The 20465-nt window shown below is 43.4% G+C and overlaps 1 long non-coding RNA gene across 4 annotated transcripts in view; it reads right to left on the reverse strand.

Annotated features, from left to right (window-relative positions):
* LOC106008023 (uncharacterized) overlaps positions 1-15418 on the reverse strand; it is a 31386-nt gene extending 15968 nt beyond the window's left edge. For all 4 annotated transcript variants that reach the window (XR_002390510.2, XR_002390512.2, XR_015447000.1 and 1 more), the window contains exon 1: positions 14165-15418. This is a non-coding gene — a long non-coding RNA (uncharacterized LOC106008023). The remainder of the gene's footprint in view (positions 1-14164) is intronic.
* Between the last annotated feature and the right edge of the window lie 5047 nt (positions 15419-20465).

The raw sequence follows: 20465 nt of genomic DNA on the forward strand, positions 1-20465 counted from the left end.
ATGCTTTCTTTTGCCATAGAATATTTCTAGCTTCACTGTGCTATGATACGATAATATGCATGGGGTAATTTTAATTTTTGCATTTATTTAACCATTTTTTTGGCCAGTATGTGGTCTGTTTTTTAGAAATTTGTATGAATTGTTAAGAAGAATGTATTTTCTGTTTTTGTTAGGGGGTGTACTCTGTAGGCATCATTAAAGTCTATTTTTTGAAGGTTTAGTTCAACTTGTATTATGTCTAGAAGTGTATTATGAAGTAAAGATCAAGGGGGAATAGGGAATCATGGAAAGAAAAAAGAGTAGAATTTGGAAAAATAACCAATTGAAAATGAAGAGAGAAAATTGAGAAAAAGGATTCAATTGAGGAGTAAAATAAAATTAATAGTATTAGATAAAAGTAACAGAAAAGAATAGGCAAGGAAAAAGGAGAAGAAGCAGAGCAAAGTAAAGAAAAAAAGAAAAATAAGAAGGAAAGAAAGTATTAAAGGGAGAAAAGAAAAAGAAAAAAAATCCAAAACTCTTAAAAGAATGAGAAATAACAAAATTGAATGAAAAAAATTCCTCTTTTTGTGTGTGTGTGTGTGTTTGTTTGTTTTTTTGGTACCAGAGATCGATCTTGGGTCCTTGCACTTGCAAGGCAGGTGGTGGAACCACTGATCTAAGTTCCCAGCCCTTCTCTGTATTTTTGATTGTTTTCTTTCGAGGACCCCAGTCTTGGAATCCAGCAAGTCACAAATTTCTCCGCCTTGCTTTATGGCCTGTGGGCTTGTGTGGTGTCTCCCAGTCTGCTCCAGAGGCCTCTCTCTCCGTGCCCTCCAGACTATGGCAGCTGTCCAAGCAGAGCCATGTCCCTGCTAGACTGGGGCAGCAATCAGACCCAGGTGTCTGCTGGATGTAGGCGGTGGGGATGAGGATTCAAGCAGACTCCTAAGCTTATTGCCATCACTTTCAGATCCAGCCACCTGTGAAAGCCACACTTGCTGGGCCTGTGGCCTTCCCGTCCTGAGTTTGAATTTCCCCAGGGGTCTATATCCAGCCCACACTCTCTCCATGGCTGGCTGCAGTGGCTGCCTCTGACCAAGCCACTATGGGAGGGTAGCACTGCAAATCCTGACACAGTTGCTCTGTGGCTCAGAGTGAGGCGATTCACCCCTTCCCCAAAGGATGTCTGATTAAAAATTCTCTGACAGCATGCAAAGCACTTCACTGGTTTTTTCCCAACTCTAGCCTGCCATGAAGGAGTCATTTTCAGAGTAAAACCCCACACTGCTTTTGTAGTGTAAGTCAGCAGTGGGTTTTTCTTGGTACTAGTGCTGCTGGCTGGTTCCTTATTCTGCCTGGAGCTGCTGACTTTCAGGGACTTTCCTTCTTTCCCGGTGCACTAAACTCACCCACAGTTCAGGCAGTTGGATGCTCAGCACCTCCGCTGCTCTGTGCCAGGGGAAACAAACACAGAGTGGGCATAGAGTCTGTGGGTGGCTGTGGCCAGGGTACAGAACCCCTGGGCATAGAGTTGGCCAGAGGTGAACGATACAGGGCAGGTTCTGTCTGTGATCTGCAGGTGGGTGGAGTTCTATCTGCCTCAAAAGCTTCCTAAGAAAGAAATGCCCGCACGTAAATGGGTCAGGATACTTCCCTCAAGATATTTTTTCTTCTGTTTTAGCTTAGAAGGAACCAGTTCTTGTATGCTTGACCTCTTGCTGTTTAGAGTATTCTGCTTAAATAAAAAATTAAAACTTCTGTTAAGCATATTGACAAATTTCTTAAGACATGTGCAGGAGGACCACTGCGCCTCCATTCCTAGACCACCTGTACAGTGTCAGTACTCCTAGAGCAGGACGTCCATGCAGAAGCCCCCTAGAGGTGCTTCACCTGAGGCTTCCTTGTGAATGAACCACATTTTCCACCCTAATTGGTGGCCCTGTCCTCCCAATCCCACCCACTTCCAGAGCCATTCCCTAGGGAAATGTGGACATGGTGCCACCACTCATGGTGGCTGGCATCACTCTGTAGTCTGCAGTATTGCACTGAGTGAATTTACTGATTGCTATTTTTGTAGGAGTCATTGTTGTAACTGACTACCTTGCCATCTGATCCTGGACTAGGGGATGCTCAGGACCTAAATTTCCAGGAACATATTAGTTATGTAAAGCTTGTTTTGGACATCTCATCTTTCCTTTAAACATCAAGAATATGGCTCTTTAGTCCTGTAATCTACTTCCTCAGGTAGTACTCAAAAATTGTCTCTGATTGTTTTCATAAAAATTCCCCACTTAAAATCCCCCTCTCAATACACTGAGATGAATCTCAGTGGTTTAGTAAAAGCAGCTTTGTGAACAGAGCCCTCTGGGGACAACAAAGAAGTCAAGTAATGAAATGTCTGGAAATGGGATCCTAAGAGACTCTGATTCCATCTTAGGACCCCTGGTGGATAGCAGGTTGTGATTGTGGGCCACTTGTTTTCAAGCCAACCATAGAACTGAGGAGGAGATGCTGAGAAAAAGGCAAGTTAAAAATGTCAAAGGCAGTGGCCATTTCCATGATTCCACTGTTTTTCATGAATAAATGCACACTAGTTTGATAAAAACTTTTGACAAACTTCCAAAGATCCAAAAGTTGATTTTTAAACATTCTTTTTTGCCAGTGTTCTTGCTGCTTTCATGGGTAAATTTTTTTGAAAGTCCTTACTCTGCTTTCTTTGCTGATAGCATTTCTCTGCCTTAAATTTTAAAAGGGTAGTCTTCATCCCTGCTTGTGGTCAGCAGCTCTGCAGCTAAAGGATGAACGTGTTGGCTGTTGTGTTCAGTGTTGTGAAACCCATTTTCACAGACAGCTGTTGCACAACGTGTGGGGAGATCAGTCCCCAAACCATCCTGAATACCAGGACATGCAGAGGCTCACAGCCCTTACAGAAAAGGCCTGCCTATGTCCTCTTCTATACTTTAAACCATCTCTGCATTAAACAGAACACACTGTGAGTGCTGTGTAAATAGCTACTCACTGTGTGGTTTAAGGACTGATGTCCAGGAAATAGCATCTGCCCATGTTCAGAGAGACATTTTGTTCCAAATAGTTTAGGTCTTTGAGGCTGAGTCCACGGTCACAGTTGCGTCTCTGCTGGTGATGATCCTGGTGCTGGCAGCTCCACCTTCACGGGTCTTGGTCTCTGTCTCTCAGCTGCATGCACTGGCTTCCCCTGAAGTGGCTCCTCGTGTCAAGTACAAGGCATAATAATTAGTGGCAGTCGCCTTCCTGCTTGTTCTAGGGTCACTAACAGAGGACTTTCAGGTAAACATGATCCAATGGGGTTAATACAACTACTTGATTAATCTCAGAAATTATCTTTCTGTAAAATATTTACATTTCTATCATTTTACCATTTTTTGACACAGGCTCTCACTATGTAGCCCAATCTGGCCTCATATTCACAGACATGCTCCTGCCACAGGCTCCTGAGTGCTGGGACCACAGGTGAGTACTACCACAGCAGGCTAAGACTGATACAGCGCCCGATGGGCTCCTGAGAGGTAGATTCCAGACTCGGCTGCACAGTGAGCAAAGGAACAAAAGAAAAAGCAGCCACATCTGTTGATGCTACCGGGGGAAGATGCACTCAGAGCAGGTGGGTTTCTGCCATCAGAAGCAGAAATGTGGCAGGAGCAGGGAGAGAGGGGGTGCTGTGGAATGAATATTAGGCTTCTGGATTTTTTTAAAACTGTGTCTTCCATCTATGGTGTTTCTCATTGGTTCTCTCTGGATACAGCTGACAAAATGACTGACACGGATCTGAGTCATCTCAGTGGTGCCTGGGCACATAGCACACATTACAGACAGTTTTTAATTTTCCCTGTCTTCTCTTCTGACCCTGCCTGGTTGAGGTTGCTCAGAAAACAGAAGTACTGGAGATCTAGTAGAGAACAGGTACTGCTAGAACCCGGATTGTGGTAGTAGAACAAAAATTGGAGAAAAGACACCAAAACCCCTCAGCTTTGGTAATCTAACTCTAACCATAGCAGGTGCAATGTATTGATATAAGTAAAATACTTTAACTAAAAAATCTGTACAATAGTTATCCTCACATATTGCAAGGGAATTTAAACACGTGGCCCTATTTCTCCCTCCTAGTCATGCAAGGCCTTTCTGTTTCAGGAGCAAGGTAGTCCCTGATCACACAGCCAAGACACAACAGGACAGGCACTGCGTGAAGGGAAACATCCACGCATACAGTTTCCCACATCCCAGTTTCCTTTCCAAAAATATACATACCTGCAAAGAGCAGAACTCACTTACATAAGTAGTCTTGCAATGCGATGCTTTCATAACTGCAGTACCTGCCTTTTTGTCATGTGTGAAACATATTCTTCTGAGTTCATAAGCCTTTGCTTTTTCATGCTGAATATCACTTACTGTGACCCTAGAAACCTCTGTCTCTGTCCTTTATCTCTCTCATTTCCATTTATCCCCTCCTCTCTCTTCTCTCTACTTATCAAGGGTTTCCCTATATTTTATAAGCATTTTTGTTCATGAAACTTAACAATTTTGTAATTGACAAACAGCATGCTCTTAAAACATAAAACTTTATAAGCTTATGTATTTCTTAAGAACATCGACCACCACCCTCGAAAAAAAAAACAAGCAAAGCAGCCGATGGGAAGAGGAAGTTACATGGAAGCCACACAGCCTAAATGACATCTAAATTCTTGTTTGTTCGTAATTCTTAAAATTGCCTTAATCCATCCCTGTTGAATCCACATTTCTAGCAACATTACTTTGAAAACGTCTGCTCCTGTATCCATTAAAACCAAGGAAACAACAAGAGTGCAGTTCATAAAAAACGGGAGAACGTCCTGCTTCGTTCTGTTGCATTTTCTTGTATTTTTTAAACAAAGCTCAATTTATCAGTTCGAGAGAGGGGAGAACATAAAAGTAAAGAATGTTGCCATAAAAGTTGGAAATATATCCTCAATACCAGCTTCTGGGGCCGATCTGCGTAGCATGCTCTTGGCTGTTTATTCAGTGGGAAAGCTAATAAATCTGTTTGCGTGAACTCCTAAAAGGCAGTCATTTTCAGAAGGAGCGAATTCTGGAGAATGCTATTGTTTCAGCAAACCCAAATGGCAAGGGCTTTGATATGACAGCATTTGCAGTTGGGGGCACAGTTCATTTTGGAATCATAAAAGTAGCAAAATATTCTGTGTGGCAAAGCGTACTGTGTTTAAATCTGTCCTCCGTGATGTGCGGCTGGTGAGTATGTCCAACCTATTAGGCACAAGAAGAAGGGCAAACTATAAACCTTCACAGACTGAGGAATGTGCAGGGAATTCTTTCTTCTGGGCTTCAGCTTTCCTCCATTCGTTTGGTAACATACAGTGTCCAAATTCAGTGAGAACATGTCTTCTGAGAGCTTTCTCACATGGTTCGCGCTTTTCTTTGTGAAGTACGCAGCGTATATTCCAATAATAAATGCTTCCATTTTACAAATAAAAGATACTTATATCAAAATTAATGATTTAAGTAATTTTCTACTTTTGTTATTTTCAAAAAATAGTCATCCCTGGTTCCTTGGAAAATGGAATTCGGTTCTCTTGGTTTACTTCTTCAATTTCTATTATTTCTGTTGGTCACTAGGATACAGTGCGCTGAACACAGTGCAAAATGAAAGTTGATCGTCTTTGCCCTGCAGCCTACAATCTGAGAATAAAAACTCGAGGCAGGCAGAGTCAACGTGGGAAAACTGCAGCAAATGAAGTAAGCGTTGTTAGAGGTAAAGCAATAAGAAGGGAGAGCAATACACTGTAATCTTGGAAGCAGGGACCAATAAACAAGTGTTGCGTTCCTTTAAGAACTGCGAGCCTCTCAGCTGTGCGCAGCTGGATGGTCTCTAGCAGTCCTGGCAGGCTTGCCGGAGCCTCTCCGGTGCTGCGTCTCTGCCCCTGGGCCGCGCTGGAAGACATGCAGGTCTCTGCAGACTCCCGCCACCGCTCGCCACTGCTTCCTCTCACCAGGTTCTCCGTCCGGCCACTCCGAAGTCCCTGTCCCTCTGCGCACAGGCCAGGTTCGCTCTGCTGCCTCCATCAGAGAACTGGGAGCTAGAGGAGCGCTACGGTGGGTGTGTCACACCCACCCGCACTGCCCAGGGCCCTGCGCTGAACGCGTCCTCGCCTTACGCCCAGCCTTCCCGAGGGCCTTAAGAAAGGGTCGGAACCATGCTCCTTAGAGGCTTCACCAGTAAGCATGAGATCAGCAACCTTATTACAGTGAGTACGTTAAACACGAGACATGGACTAACTAAAGATGACTTGTTTATATTAAGGTTTCAATATTTATTCTTTAAAACGTATTTTGTATGTAATACTTGGGTTTTAGATAGCTTTCCATTATCGTGTTTTTCTAATTTTCCAATTTGAATTCCTTTCTAATTAATCGGAAGGGGAAAAAGTGTTCCTCTCATAAATTTCAGTTGACATAATAAAGTGAGAATAGCATGTATTCTTTTGAATATACACAAGTAAACACTCATATATTGAATTTATCCAAAATATTTTAATACCGACAGGCCCTGCTGTATTACATAGCACACCACTTTATCACACCTTTTTCTTCATGAATAATTTTCATATGGAAGCAAATAATCACATTTGCTGTCTCTGAGCTGAAATTATTTCAGGTAATGTTGACCCTGATTTTGGTTTACCTCCAGTCGTTCACTGGAGTAATTATAACACTGTAGCCAGTGTTGTTACAGGTACTAATACTGTTTTTCACTATCAAAGGATGTTGTCACAATTCTCGACCATATGTCTTGAGCAGAAAATGTTGTGAAATGAGATGAAATTTACATCTTGATCTCTACGTCTGATACACATTTTCAACTTTCTAATCCAACTTGTTTTTGTATGTTGAATATAGTAAAGCGATAATAAGGAATGTCTCAGGAATATTGAAGATGTTCTTACAAAAAAAATGCAAGCATTTGGTAGGTAGATTTTTACACAGTGAATCAATGTTAAGTAAGGAAAATATTATTTATCTTCCCCTGGATCGTAGAAAATATACATGTGCTTCATAGGAGACTCGCTGCTGCCTGAAATGTATTTCCCGGTAACTTTCACGGTTCAGCAAGACGGCAATTCAAATCATTAGCTGTCTTCTCCCCAACTTTCTGTTTCCCGGCTCATGGACTCTCTGCAAGGACCCAGCTCAAAGTCTGCAGTTTTAAAAATACAGCCTGGTCTTTCTTGTAAGATTCTTCACCTCTACTCCCTCCTCTGACCGGGGTCCGTGCCCTTTCCTCCCTGGGTGCCACCTTCAAAGCGCCCCTGAGTTTCCTTCTACTCGCAGCTGGCCGACTCTGCTCTGCTCTGCCGTCTGCTGCCCCTGACTGCGAGGTCCCCGCGGGTCCTCAGCTGCCTCCTTTGCAGCTCGACTGCGGCTGCCTCTGAGCGGGGCGTCTTCCTCAGCGCGGGGGGCAAGAGCAGAGGCAGCAGCTGAGCACCCGCCGCTGTCGCTGGTGTTCGGCTTCCAGGTGAAGCTGGAGTTGAAACGCTTCAGAGGCTTCCATTAAGAAATGAGAGGGCTTTGGAGCGTCCTCTGAAGAAACCGCAGCGGTCACCGTGGGGTTTCCCTGCCTGAGGTCAGGAAGGGTCCAGAGCTCAGCTCCCTGAGGCCGCCCACGGGGGGCGCAGCCCACTGCCAGGCCTCCGGAACGCTTCGTGCTGAAGTATTCATAGACCTGTAGGGCATAATCCCTATCGTTATAAGCTTGAAGTTTGAGAGGCCGGAACTTGGAAAAATGGATTTCTTCAATTTAACTCCCTGAAAGAGAAGGAAAATTAGCCCAGTGAATCAGACTTTAGCAGCCTGTGTTTGGAAGACAGGAGTAACAGGTCCGTCGCTTCTCCCAGGTCCTTGAGTCCCTAGTCACACAATAGGGACTTCCATTAATAATCGTAGAGGCCTCCGTCTGAAACCAGATTTAATCCTGCATCACAAGGAACGCCTCAAACACAGAATAACTAATGGCTTCTACCTAGAGAATACACCTGGTGTTGAGTCTGCAAGTGTGTATTGTCGTGAGTTGATGCTGTTTCTTAAACATTCATACTTGAATTGTCTACCCCCTGGATTTCACTTTTTCTGTAAGTCTATTAACATCTTTTATATGGAATGTTTATTTTGGATAATTATTTTATTTTGTATTTATTCACAATTTGGGGTTGGAGCAAAACTACGTTCTCTCTGTTTATGTTTTATTTCTATAGATGAAATGACTGTCTTCTTAAAATTATCTCTCCTCCTAAAATTTTGTTGATGATTTCAGTTGCTACTTTACCAAGAAAATTGAAGTGTGATGAAGTGAAATTTCAGTCTTTCAGCACATCTTCATCATGTGCACACATTCTCCATCTTCCTCGTGGTATCTGGACTCCTTCATTCTGGTTTCTGGATCCTATCCATTCTAACATTCCCAAAGATATCCCTCTGGGAACTTTCCTTTGTCTCTTGTAATTGCAGTATATTTTTAAAAGTCCTTAGATCATTCTCATAGCTAACTGGTTACTATTGTTGACTAAATATCCTGTTTGTAAAAAGTTAAGCAATTTTCCCACTTCACTCCCTGAATCTGCATAACAGACTTGCTGAGTTCACCTGTTCTCTTGCCACTCTCTCTTCAACCCGACCTGATCAGGCCCTCACATCATCTGTGTGCAAACTATACTGCCCAAATGGATAAGCCTACTCGGGCTCTCAGCAAGTACCAGGGGACATGGAGCCCTGTTCAGCATATTAACAGCATCAGCAGCGAATCTCGACATGGCTCTCACAATGCTGTCTTGAAATGTTCTTCTCCTCTTTTGGTTTCTTCTCTTTTTCTCATGACCATGATATGTCAGTTCTTGGGCATCTTCTATATGAACATTCTCTTGGTGATCTTATTTAGTTTCATTTTCTAAAATATGACAAAAACTAACAATTTATTTATATTTATTTATTTATGGTGCTCAGGATCGAACCCAGGGCCTTGCTCATGCTGCACAAGTGTTCTACCACTGAGCTACTCTTCCAGCCTGGTATTGACTCTATCTCTTCCTTGTACATCAAACAAACATTGCAAACTAAAGTTTCCTCCTGATTTTCTCTTCCAGGTCTGTTCTACCACAGCCCTAGCCTTCCCAATCTCTGTAGATCCAACTTTCCCAACACAATTCTTTCTCTCACCTGCCCCTCCACTAAGAAAGTTTCTATCATCTAGATTTCTGCCATTTCCCTCAATCTCCTAATCTTGAAACTTTCCATTATAAATTTGCTAACTTCACTTGTTCTCTTCTAAGCCCCAAATAGTCAGGCTTTTGAACTCACTTCACATCTACATTGCTACAGTAACTGCTATGGATTCTAACCCTGCCCCTTAAAGCCTTTTTAAAAATTGAGGCTACAGCAATCCTGCAGAATGTGGGAAAATCTTGCTCTCTCCTTGCCCAAAGCAAGCCAGGAGCCCACTTCTGGCAGACCGAAGGCTGAAGACCCCAAGTCTTTGGCAAAGTCTGGCCCTGCCGGCATGTGCAGACCACTGAATTTCTAAATTATTCTTTTGTGTCCTTCACTCTACCTGCAGCCTCCTTTTTCTTCCTAATACCACCAGACAACAGTGCTTGAATGTCTAACTTTAACTATTCCCTCTGCTTGGGGGAATCTTTGAATGACAGTCACCTGCTAAAGAGTTTGCTTTATTCGGAGAATTGTTTAATCACACTCTCTCTGCAATTTGTATTTTATTACCTGCATCTCCCCATGTCCAGACTGCACACCAGCCTCGTTTTTCATAGAGTATGTTATATCTTAATCATAAGATGCAGACTGCTTTTATTATTAAATGCCATTCTCTACCTGCTAGACTACATGCTTCACAAGGACAAGTAATATTTGCCCTTTTTCTTTCTTGATGTATTGCAAATATCTATTGAGAATAATTTATTTTTCTTAAAGGTTGAACTCTATAAAGTGTTTTAGAGTACCTGTGTGACTTTTTTCCTAAGAACTCAGAACATTCATTTCTTATGTCTATCATTAGTTACTGAACAAATTTCACAACCTATTTTCCATTTAAATATTGAAAAAAGAGTTTTATTTTAGTCCTTATTATTAACTTTAAAATGTTTCTATATTACTGTTCCCTTTATGCTTATCTCTCCCTATGTCAATATAGAAAATATGATTCATTAGATTTTTTTCATTCAGAATTTTGAATTTGCTTTTTCCTAATGTGTTTTTCACAAAAATATATTTTTATTTTAAAGATCTAGAGTTAGTGTTACAATTTTTTTATATCACAAACAAAGGCATTTGGAATAAATCTATGCTCAGAAGGAAAATACCCTTATTTTCAATCTTACATTCTAGTGATGAAATTTCACATCTCTGATGGGTTCAAATCCATGGTGTTTCCACCTCGAAATACTGTTATTCTCCATGATTCCGCCAATCTAAAGGTCTTTTCTATTTCTCCTGGCTGTGTTAAAATAAGTCATTATTAAACTATTCCTATTCCATCCATAATGTCTTCTCAAGTTTATGAATTTTGATATTCAATTTTTATCCTTTATGTCAGGAGTTCGAAGCCAGCCTGGGCTACAGAGCCAGCCTGAACTACAGAGTGAGACCCTGTCTCAAAACAAACAAACAACAACAAAAAAAGTCATAGATGTACTAGCTAATAAATAATGTAGAATAAATAAGTAAATAAAATATTTCATTACCATATTTGCAAGATTAATATGGATAGTTATGCTAAATGAAAAACATAAAACTAAGACATAATGAAAAGAATTAAATTGTATATTGTCAGATTTCAATAGTAAAGAAAATATGTGATATAAGTCTAGTACCACAAGTACTGAAATCTGAAGACAATATCTATACCTTAATCCTATTGGAAAAAATACAACTCCTCCCAAAAAGTTCAGTCAGTGTTCCCATTTGTGATTAAATTTTCTTTCTGTTCCAAGGACAGCATGATACACTCTAAAGAGAAAGGAGACCACTGTGCTTCAGGGAATACGTCAGTCGTATTCCAATGGAAGCAAGGGCTTTTAGGGTTCATAAAGAACAGGAATGTCTTATACTTATTTTAAGTATTTTGAAGTGTTGCACTGCTTTGTAACATCCTCAGCCCACAATGCAAAAGCTGAAGTCGCCTTGCACTGAACATTTCTTGAATGAGTCGTTATTAAGAATATTAGATGTAGATAATTTAGTGAACACTAAATTTCCTTTTCAGTTTTCTCTATTTAACTAAAAGGACAAAAGGAGCAAAGCCAAATGAGCAAAGGTTTTGCAATTTCTGTCACGTACTTTTCTGACTCTTGCAGTCTTCGGACTGGGAATCCAGGTGGCTGGAGAGCGAGTGCTGAGGGGTGAAGGTGGACATGCACAGGACAGGAAGGACAGCTTCTTCCCAGCTCCTCAGTGTCTCCTGGCTCCATCCTCATAAAGGCACGTGCGTTGGTGCCTCTTTCTTCTCTGGATCTTTTTAAATAGTTAATTTTGTGGCATTCTTCAGAGCATGTCTGTGTATTTCTACGTTCTGCAAGGATGGCTTTTGCTATTATAAAATTCTGATTTGATATAGGATAAAATGAGGAATAAAATGAGGAATACCATCTATTGGGAAAGCCTTCACCAGTTGAAGTAAGCCACAAATAAATGCAATGGAAATAAACATTCAAGACTGAAATCTAAATACAAGAGGAGAATTCCCACATATAGGCGGGCAATAAACATAAGAACACAACAAAAATGCGATCTAAGTACAGAGCCAACTCCTCCTCCTCCTCCTCCTCCTCCTCCTCCTCACTTTATAACCTAAAGTTGCATAACTGGAGCAGGTCACAAACACGATGTGGACCCAGCCTCAGCACCCAGGATGGGGCTTAGTCCACTGTTTGAGGTTGATGGTTAGAAAGATCGAGCTTTTTCTGCTGCCTTTGTGACATAGTGTGGCGTGAGAGAGATTAAGGAGCCAGGTTGGGGCCAGACGCACACCCAGCTCTGTTGCAGTCGGCGGTGTGACAGCGAACTCTCCCTCTTGTCTCTGTTTCTTCACCTGTAAAAGGACCCAAGTGGTGTCCTTTGCGTACCTTGTGGGTCTTTGCACGTTGTTCATGAACAGAGCAGTACTTACCGCACAATACGAACACCTTCCATTCCTGTGCCAGATGATGTTAGACTTGGTGACCGCTCACAGGAACTTACTCTTTCACAGGCTGTGACTCTCGAATTAAGTACAGTAATGCTGGACTTTCTCTGGATGCTGTTGGGGAAACCTGTTCCCTATCCCTTCTATCTTCGGATGCCACCCAGCTTTCTTGAGCCTGCACTCACATCCCTCCAGTCTCTACCTCTGTTCTCACATCGCTTCCTTCTGTATCTCTGTGCAAAGTTCAGGCTGGCCTTGAACTCACTGTGCAGTCCAGGCTGGCCCCAAACTCAGGGCTATCTTCCTGCTTCAGCCTCCAGAGTGCTGGGCCTCAGGTGTGTGCCATCATGTCCTGTATGTGCCTCTATCTCACTAGAACAACTTTCCGAGCGTTGAGGATCACTGGGATCCGAGGGAGGCTTCGGACTAGAGTGGTGCCTGACCACACAGGAGTGCGGTCCCTCGGAAGCCAACAGCTGGCCTGAGTGAGTGTTCCAGTTTCACCTCTACTGCCTTTGTGACAACTCTGGTTCCCCAGAGTGGGTACTGACGCAGGTCGTGTGGGCGATTAGAGCGGATAAGGACAGAGGGAGTCCACGCCATGTGGCTGCTCTCTGTGGGATGTGATTGTTGTACTCTTTTTGCAGAAACACAAAGCTCTTCTGAGAACCAGCCTTCTCGGTTACATGCAGCTTCAGATCACCCACTACAGTACGGGCCCTCTTTTTATAGGTACTTTTTATTCCTTAGCAATGGGATTCATCTCAGCAAATGCCAGGCAGCAGGCTAATGCTTATGTTTCATAAAGGAGGTAAACATTGACGCTCCAGAATCACTGATCCAAAAGCTAAGACGTTGCAGAGAAATTCCTGATATTATTGCACAGGCTCCAGCCTCTGTGAAAGTCTATGTAGCTGACGCTTTACAGATTGAGAGCAAACACAAACTTTAGCAATCACTTCAGTATACCCTTTGACATGTGATAGGGGGATGCACCTTGAGACCGTAATATTTAGTGAAATAAACCAGACACAGAAGCTTAAATATCGCATGCACTCTCCAGTGTGAGAAACCCAAAGTATAAATAAAGAGCAAAATTAAGGATAGACAACCGGAAGCAGGGAGGCAGATCTTTTGCAAAAGGAAAGGAGAGCAAGACAGGGGGGTGGATTAAGATGTACCGTGCACATGGACCGACGCCTCCTGAGGACTGTGACCTGGACTAAGGACAGACTAAAAATAAACATACTTAACCCTCATCAAGAAACATGACACACCACAACAGCCCTAGGAGCAAAACAACTCTTTACATATAAATTAATTATCTACAAAAATAAAAATGTCACATACATTTTAAGCAGAGCAATAACCCTAAAAAATTGTGTTCAGAAAATTGATGCACCTTGGAACCTAATATCAAGTGAAAGAAATCAGACAGACATGCTTAAAGATCACACAGTTTCTGTTGTATGAGAAACACAAATCATAAAAGAAGAGCAAAATAAAACAGGTAACAGGAGCAGGGAGACAGCTCTTACTCCATGGGAAGGGAATCAAGCTTTGGAAGGAAGATGGACAGAGGGGATAAAAGAGAATGCAGATGTATTACGCACAGATGCTATCTCCCTACAGTAGACATAACCGTTATCTATGGCAAACATGTATTTAAAACGTATCAGTGGTACACATACCAATTCACACGGAACATGTAAACACTATGTACTGAAATACATGCTAATAAAACAAACAAAAATTAAACACTCTCCCTGTTCTCAAGGCACCTATGATTTAATTAGGAGATACATATCTAAGCAAATTATTAAAGTGTGGCAAAAAATTATATGCAACTTGCATGGTCCTAGATTTTTCAAAGCTCTAAGTGTGGGCAATTTTTACTAAAATAAGGTGAACGCTGAACCCTGGTTCGAGAGAATATAAGCACATTTAATATATAATTTTTTAAATTACCTCTAATTCCATTTCAACTTGAGTTGTTGGACCTCATTCCCAGATTAGATTAGTGACGATCTCTTGAAGCATGACACAGTCATGAGAACTCACTGAAGAACTTTATTTTCGGGCCGGGACCCATGTACACTCCAACCAAGTTGGAGGACAAAAGGCCCCTACTGAAATGAGGACTGCATATTTAAAGGGAAAACCCACAGAAAAAGTCCCTCCTCCCATTCCCCTGGGTTACGGATTGTTGCAGAAGCTGGTTACAGAAGCCAGGATAGGCACAGTTAGTTCCTCCCATTCCCCTGGGTAAGGTTTGTTGCAGATCACCTGAAACACAGTTTCTGTTTATTTTACCTTGTGGTTACATGCATGGGTGAGGGGTGGGGTTTTCTCCCCGGGGACAGAGTGCAGCTGGAAGTCACACATTTCCAAAATGGAGGAGAACGCTCTCAACATGGTGCTGGCATTGCTAAGTTGGGTCTCACAGAGTCATCATTTTTGTAAATAATTATTAATACTACAAAATCTGTATAGACACCCAAACTGCACTTCTAAGGAATTTGTTGAATTCCTACCATGAAACTACATTTTGCATCCACTGTGTTGAATTTCTGAATTTATTTAATAGACTTTACTTTTTATTGGTAATATTTTAGTTACCTACAGGGTGAAATGGAGGTACTGTCTGTATTTAATAAATTGGTAAACTGGAAAATTATCACCCCAGGAGAAGTGTTTCTATTTTTCCTTGTCTTGGACACTGTCTTAGAATGCCACGTGCTGCTCTAACTGAAAACCCGTTCCTTTAGGGCCAAATGTGTGACACCTTCAGTGTACTTGTCCGTATCCGAACAACTGTGATCTTTCTGAACAGGTAAGGCTGCTCCACACATACTTTAACACCACTGAAACCGAACTCCGTGTTCGGCCCACAGTGCAAGGTGCATTAATTTTCCGGGAAGATTCCCGGTAGCCGGGTCGCGCATGGCGATCCGCGCAGTGCTTGCCTGGTCCGCGGCTGTGCCCGGCTCCGGGCGGTGAACCAGCCACGGCCCCCGCGGCTTCTGACCTGTGCGCTGGGTCCTTCGTGGGCGAAGTGAGCCTCAGCAGTGTCGCAAAGCTTAGGAGTGGGAGACGGGCTCCGTCCACACCCTTCCCGCTCAGAGGACGCCTTCCCCTTCCGAGCTGAGCTGTCCCCCAGCCGCCCCGATTAGAGGGACGGGTGGGCTCTTGGGGCTGAGAGCGGGCGGTGCCAGCCCCTTCCCGCAGGTGGCTGCTCAGTGGGGGGGGCGCGAGGGGGGCAGGGGAGGGACGGGGCCCAGTGGGGAGGACGGGGGCTGGGCCGGGGCTGGGGAGGGGCGGGGCCTGGTGGGGCAGGGAGCGGGAGCCGGCTGGACGCCCTCGGGGTCCGCTGGCGCCGCTGAGTCCACAGAGCCGCAGGGGCAGGCACGGCTGGGCAGAAGCCAAAGACCCCGACCTAGGGCCCTGGGCATGGGTTGACTTCCGGGGGACCCACATGGCGATGTCTAACGCGCACATTTCATTGTTCTTTTAGTTAGCTTCCTTTCCTCCGTACATTTTAGGTATGCATAATGACCACATTCACCCAGGGAACTTGCACCTGAGCATGATATAGCTGGATTCTTCTTTTCTGCCAATGCCCTCCCTTCCCTTCAACCCCGGTTCCCCTCCTTATTTACCAAAGCTTTGTTTCCATTTTTTCCTTCTATTCTCTCTTTTTCTTTTCCCTTTGTTCCTTTTCCCTCCCCACTCCCTCATGCCACATTTGGGAACACTCACATTTTAATGAATTTGTTAAAAATAATGGTTTTTCCCCCCACAGGTGCTCAAAGCATGTGCAGTAAATCATTTATACTGTCATTTCTTGAAGTTCAGCAAAAGTGGACAATCGCATTATTGTTTGGTGATTTTAATGAACTAGGATGTGACATTTGTTCCATCAATGACTGGGACGAAGGCAGTGAAACCATCTGGATAAACAGATCCTGGGTGGCTTTGGACAGAGCCGCCCAGCCTGGCTGTGGCATCTCAGGCCTCCTCTGTCCAGGGTTTAGCCCACCCGGGTGTGTCTGTCTTCTTCTGCAGCGTTCCCTGGGGGAGTCCTTATGTTCAGGCCAGGCAAGAGCCCCCGTAATTACCAGGCAAGGAAGGCAACAAAATCATCTGAAAGGGGCACATAGCAAAGCACAGAAAACAGAAATGCAAATGGATGTAGACTTCAGACTCCCAAGAACAGCGCTGTTAAAGCAGAACTTCACAGAAAAGCAGTTCTCCTAGCTGAAAGCAGCCTAGCAGCTCCCCACTCAGGCTCCACTCCCCACCTTTCCTGTAACTACTGACCTCCCACTGGTACTGACAAGGTAGACAGTCATACTCCTGTAAATAAAGTTTTGTGACCCCCAAGGAACCATATGCTCTGCAAACAACTATGTTCTATAAACAAAATTTATGACGTGCTACTCCCATATGATTCCTAAGACTCTGTGGACCTTCAAGGCTAAATTACTAACCTGCCTGCCCTGTCCTGGTCTGGTAAACTCCCTCCGACTAAATGTTTAAAAGCTGAAACTTTTCTTTGTTCAATCACTCAGCCTTGGGACACCAGTCTGTTGAGCCCTGTTCTCCTTAATAAATCCTACTGATTCTCATTTGGTCTCTCCTGTCCCTTGGAATTCTGCAACACTGTGAGGTGGGCATTCAAAGTGAAGGAATTCAAAAAGAATGACAGAAATCCTGTCTCCCCAGTTCCCTGTCCTTTTCCCACTGAAAGGTCCCTTAAAGCATCCAGCATCTTGGCCTTTTTCTTGTTCTTGTGTCACCCTCCCCCACCCATATAACAAGCAGCTATAGTGGCCTAGCAAATCTCTGCTCAATAAATACCTCTGCAGTGAATGAATGAGAAAACAAAAGTCCAGAAAGAGAAGATTTTGAGCCTTAGAGATTCTGCTAAGCTAAGGAAACAGAACTCTTTTGCTAAGAGTTCGGCTGCTATTAGAGATGACCCCTCTGTACATATTTTTTAATGGAGGAAGCTATGTTATTCCTCTAGACACAACACCATCTGACTCGTGTAACACCTTGCAAGCAAGTGCTTGAACTAGCAGCACTGTCAAACACAATGCGAAGGATCACACTGATGGTGGCAAAGTTATCAAGCAATTTGAAAACATTCCTTTATTTTTCATTTGTCCCTGAGTGCATCAAACTTCTTATGAACTGCAGTGGTGCCCCAATTGCCTGGGAGCTCTGGTAGCTCACAGCACCAGATTCACAGCAAGCAAGCATCTACAAATGCAATTTAACCAAATCCCAAGAAACTTCCTCAGCAAAACTGACACCCAGCAGATCAAATAAAGCCACTGCTGGTGCTCTCTGAAGGCGGAGGTGCTGGGGCTGCTGTTCTGTCAGATCTTCTGTACAGCAGGCAGCATTAGGAGACTGCTCCTTGGTGTCAGGGAGCTGTGACATCAACACGAATGTGATTAGTTCAGTGTTTCCCTTTATGTAATCTCATCACTGAACAGCGCTTGAACTGTGGGCAGCTCCAGGCCACCTGCCCTGCATCAGCCCGGGAGGGCCCCACACAGCACCCGAGAGACCCGGTGGTCAGGAAAGGCTCCTGGCCCTCAGGTCACGTCTTCCACACAGGACAGCCTTGTGCTCCGGTCCCTTGGGCTTCAGTCCAATTAGCGTTGATGAAATACGATCAAGAGGAACCAACCAAGACAGAGGAGCTGTCCTCTGGCAATAGGAACAGACACACGCACTTCAAACCAGGTGATGATGGCAGGATGTGCGGCAATTTGTAGGGCTCAGAACTCAACGTGTGCTAATTCTTCCGTGTGAAGTTCCAAAGAGGCTAAGGCCTGCTCAGGATTCTGCAGGTCAGAATCGGTCAGAAAAAAGCTGTGAGTTGGAAATCATGTATCCCACGAGCTAGAGAGAAGGTTGTGCTGTCACTAGACCATGATTTTAGACTGGAATGTGAAGAGTCATGCTGGATCCCACGGTACCCCTGCGCCCCACGTCTCTGAAACTAAAAGCTAGATTTGACGTAGAACTGGATCCTCAGGCGCACGTGCCACATCAGGAATCCCGCAGCCAGTGTGGCCCTGGGCAGTGGCCATGTGGAGATTGTGCATCAGCGTCGCAGGACGGCTCTGCAGACCCTGCTTGTGGGTGCTGCAGTCCCAGTTTCAGACTTGACAAACGATTATTTCTTCCCACCCAGTATTCTTGACCTCTTTGCTGAATTTCTTTTTTAATGATACTAAAATACTGTAAACATCACAGAAACTTCTTGACTTTTGTTTTCTCCTAGAACAGTCCCATGCTCCTGCTCATAGATTGCACATTCTCCATTAGTTAATTCCTTATGTATGTTGATATATTGGGTTAAGCAAAGTAACACCAACTGAGTGGCTTACTCCTTACTGCCACACACGTCTACAGTCTCACGCGTCTGGCAGCCAGAAGCCCATGCTGCAGTGTTAGCTGCGCCTCTTCCCTCCGAGACTGTAGGGAAGACCTCTGCCTATGGCTTGTGACCCACCTGCCCCTCCTGGGAGTCGAAAAGCCCCAGGCACTCTCCAGCGCCTGGTCACCGACCCGCTCCCCAGCAGGTGTGTCTCTTCAACTCTCACCATGGGAACCCCGCCAGGCCCCTGGGTTAAGAGCCTTTCCTCTGGGAAGGACACCAGCAGGCGTGATGACCCTATTTCCAAGTAAGGTTCCATTCTGAGGTCCTGAGGACTAGGACTTCAACATGCCTTCTTGGAGGCAGAAAAAAATGAGTCCATAACAGGTGCTTACAAAATTCCCCATAGACTTCCACACTTACGGGTTTTTAATATAATTTGTCATAAATATGCATACATTTATAAAATTGACAATAATATAAATATGGTACTCTGTGTCAATAAAGATACACATTTTTTAAACGTTTTACAGGTCATATGAATTGGTTGTGGGTTCACGGGAAGTTGCAAAATACATATGGTAAAGCCTTGTGTACTTAGCACTATCGCTGTTCACATCTTGCATTCTAGAGTCCAAAATCACATCTAGGAAGCTGCACTGAAGTCAAACTACAGTTTTTTCAGATTTCTTTTTATTTCCTCTTCCTTTTCATTAGCATATGTTTCTGATGCATAGTAAATACGTTCATGGTGGGAAACTGGTTCGTATACGAACTGTATCTTAGTTGGGTATGAGCTCATGCATTGGCATGTATGTGTTCAGCCTGTGCAGTGTGTAACCTATTTAGCTCTGGGTAGGCACATGGGCCAGGAAGTTCAATTCACGCTGCCTCTTCCTACTCCACTGTCACCCCCAGCCCTGGGACCTCTATTCATGTCTCCTCCCGGTGTTTCTCTCATTAACCAAATAGTAAATAAAATGAATTGGGCAGTACATATTTTTTGTGATGAGCTTTTTTCACCGAGTATAATTTTTCTGAATGTCACCCAAGCTGTGGCTTCAACAGTGTGTTCCCGCCTGTTGCTGAGGAATATTCCATAATACGGATGCTTGGCTGTTTGTTTAACCATTCTCTCATTAAGCCACACTTAAAAGGTTCTGATTTTTGACAATTAAGAGAGAAGCTGCAATGAATATCGATGTATGCATTTCTGTATATAAAAGCTTCACTTCTCTGGGATCCATTACAAGACAGCGTTTCCTGTGTCACACGCTGGGTCTGTTTTTAGTTTGAAGGAAGCTGTCATGCTTTGCTCCAGTCCCCTACATTTACACTGAAACTAGCAATGTGAGTTATCCAGTTTGGTCACACGCTGTCATCCAGTGTTTGCTGGTACCACTGTTTTATAATGTACACACTCTGCCAGGTAGGTGCTAGTAGCTTTCTGTGTTTCAATGTGTTTTTCTTAAGATTACTTATGTGGGTGATCTTTTTACTTTCTGATTTTTCATTTGTATGACATCTTCAGGGAAATGCTTATTATTGTCTTTTGTTGGTTTTTTAGTTGTGTTATTTTTTTTAATTAGACTAAAGTTTTATCCATTCTATGTGAATCCTATTCCAGGTATGAGATTTTAAAATGTTTCCTCCAAATCTGTAGTTTGAATCTTCATTTTAGGATGTTTCACAGAAGAAAGTATTTATTTTAGTGAGATTCAATTTATCAACTTTCTTTTCATATTTAGCTTTAAGAACTCATTGTTTGGTTGTTGGCCCTAAATACTTTCCCTATTTGAGGAATTGGTATATTTCTTCTCGGTTGTCCAGTTTATGTGTTTTTTCTCTAGATGTTACATAGTGTTGTATTTA

This window comes from Heterocephalus glaber, unplaced genomic scaffold, assembly GCF_053883595.1.
Source record: "Heterocephalus glaber isolate CG9 unplaced genomic scaffold, H.glaber_assembly_v1.0 deba00001737, whole genome shotgun sequence".
NCBI classification, from domain to species: domain Eukaryota; kingdom Metazoa; phylum Chordata; class Mammalia; order Rodentia; family Bathyergidae; genus Heterocephalus; species Heterocephalus glaber.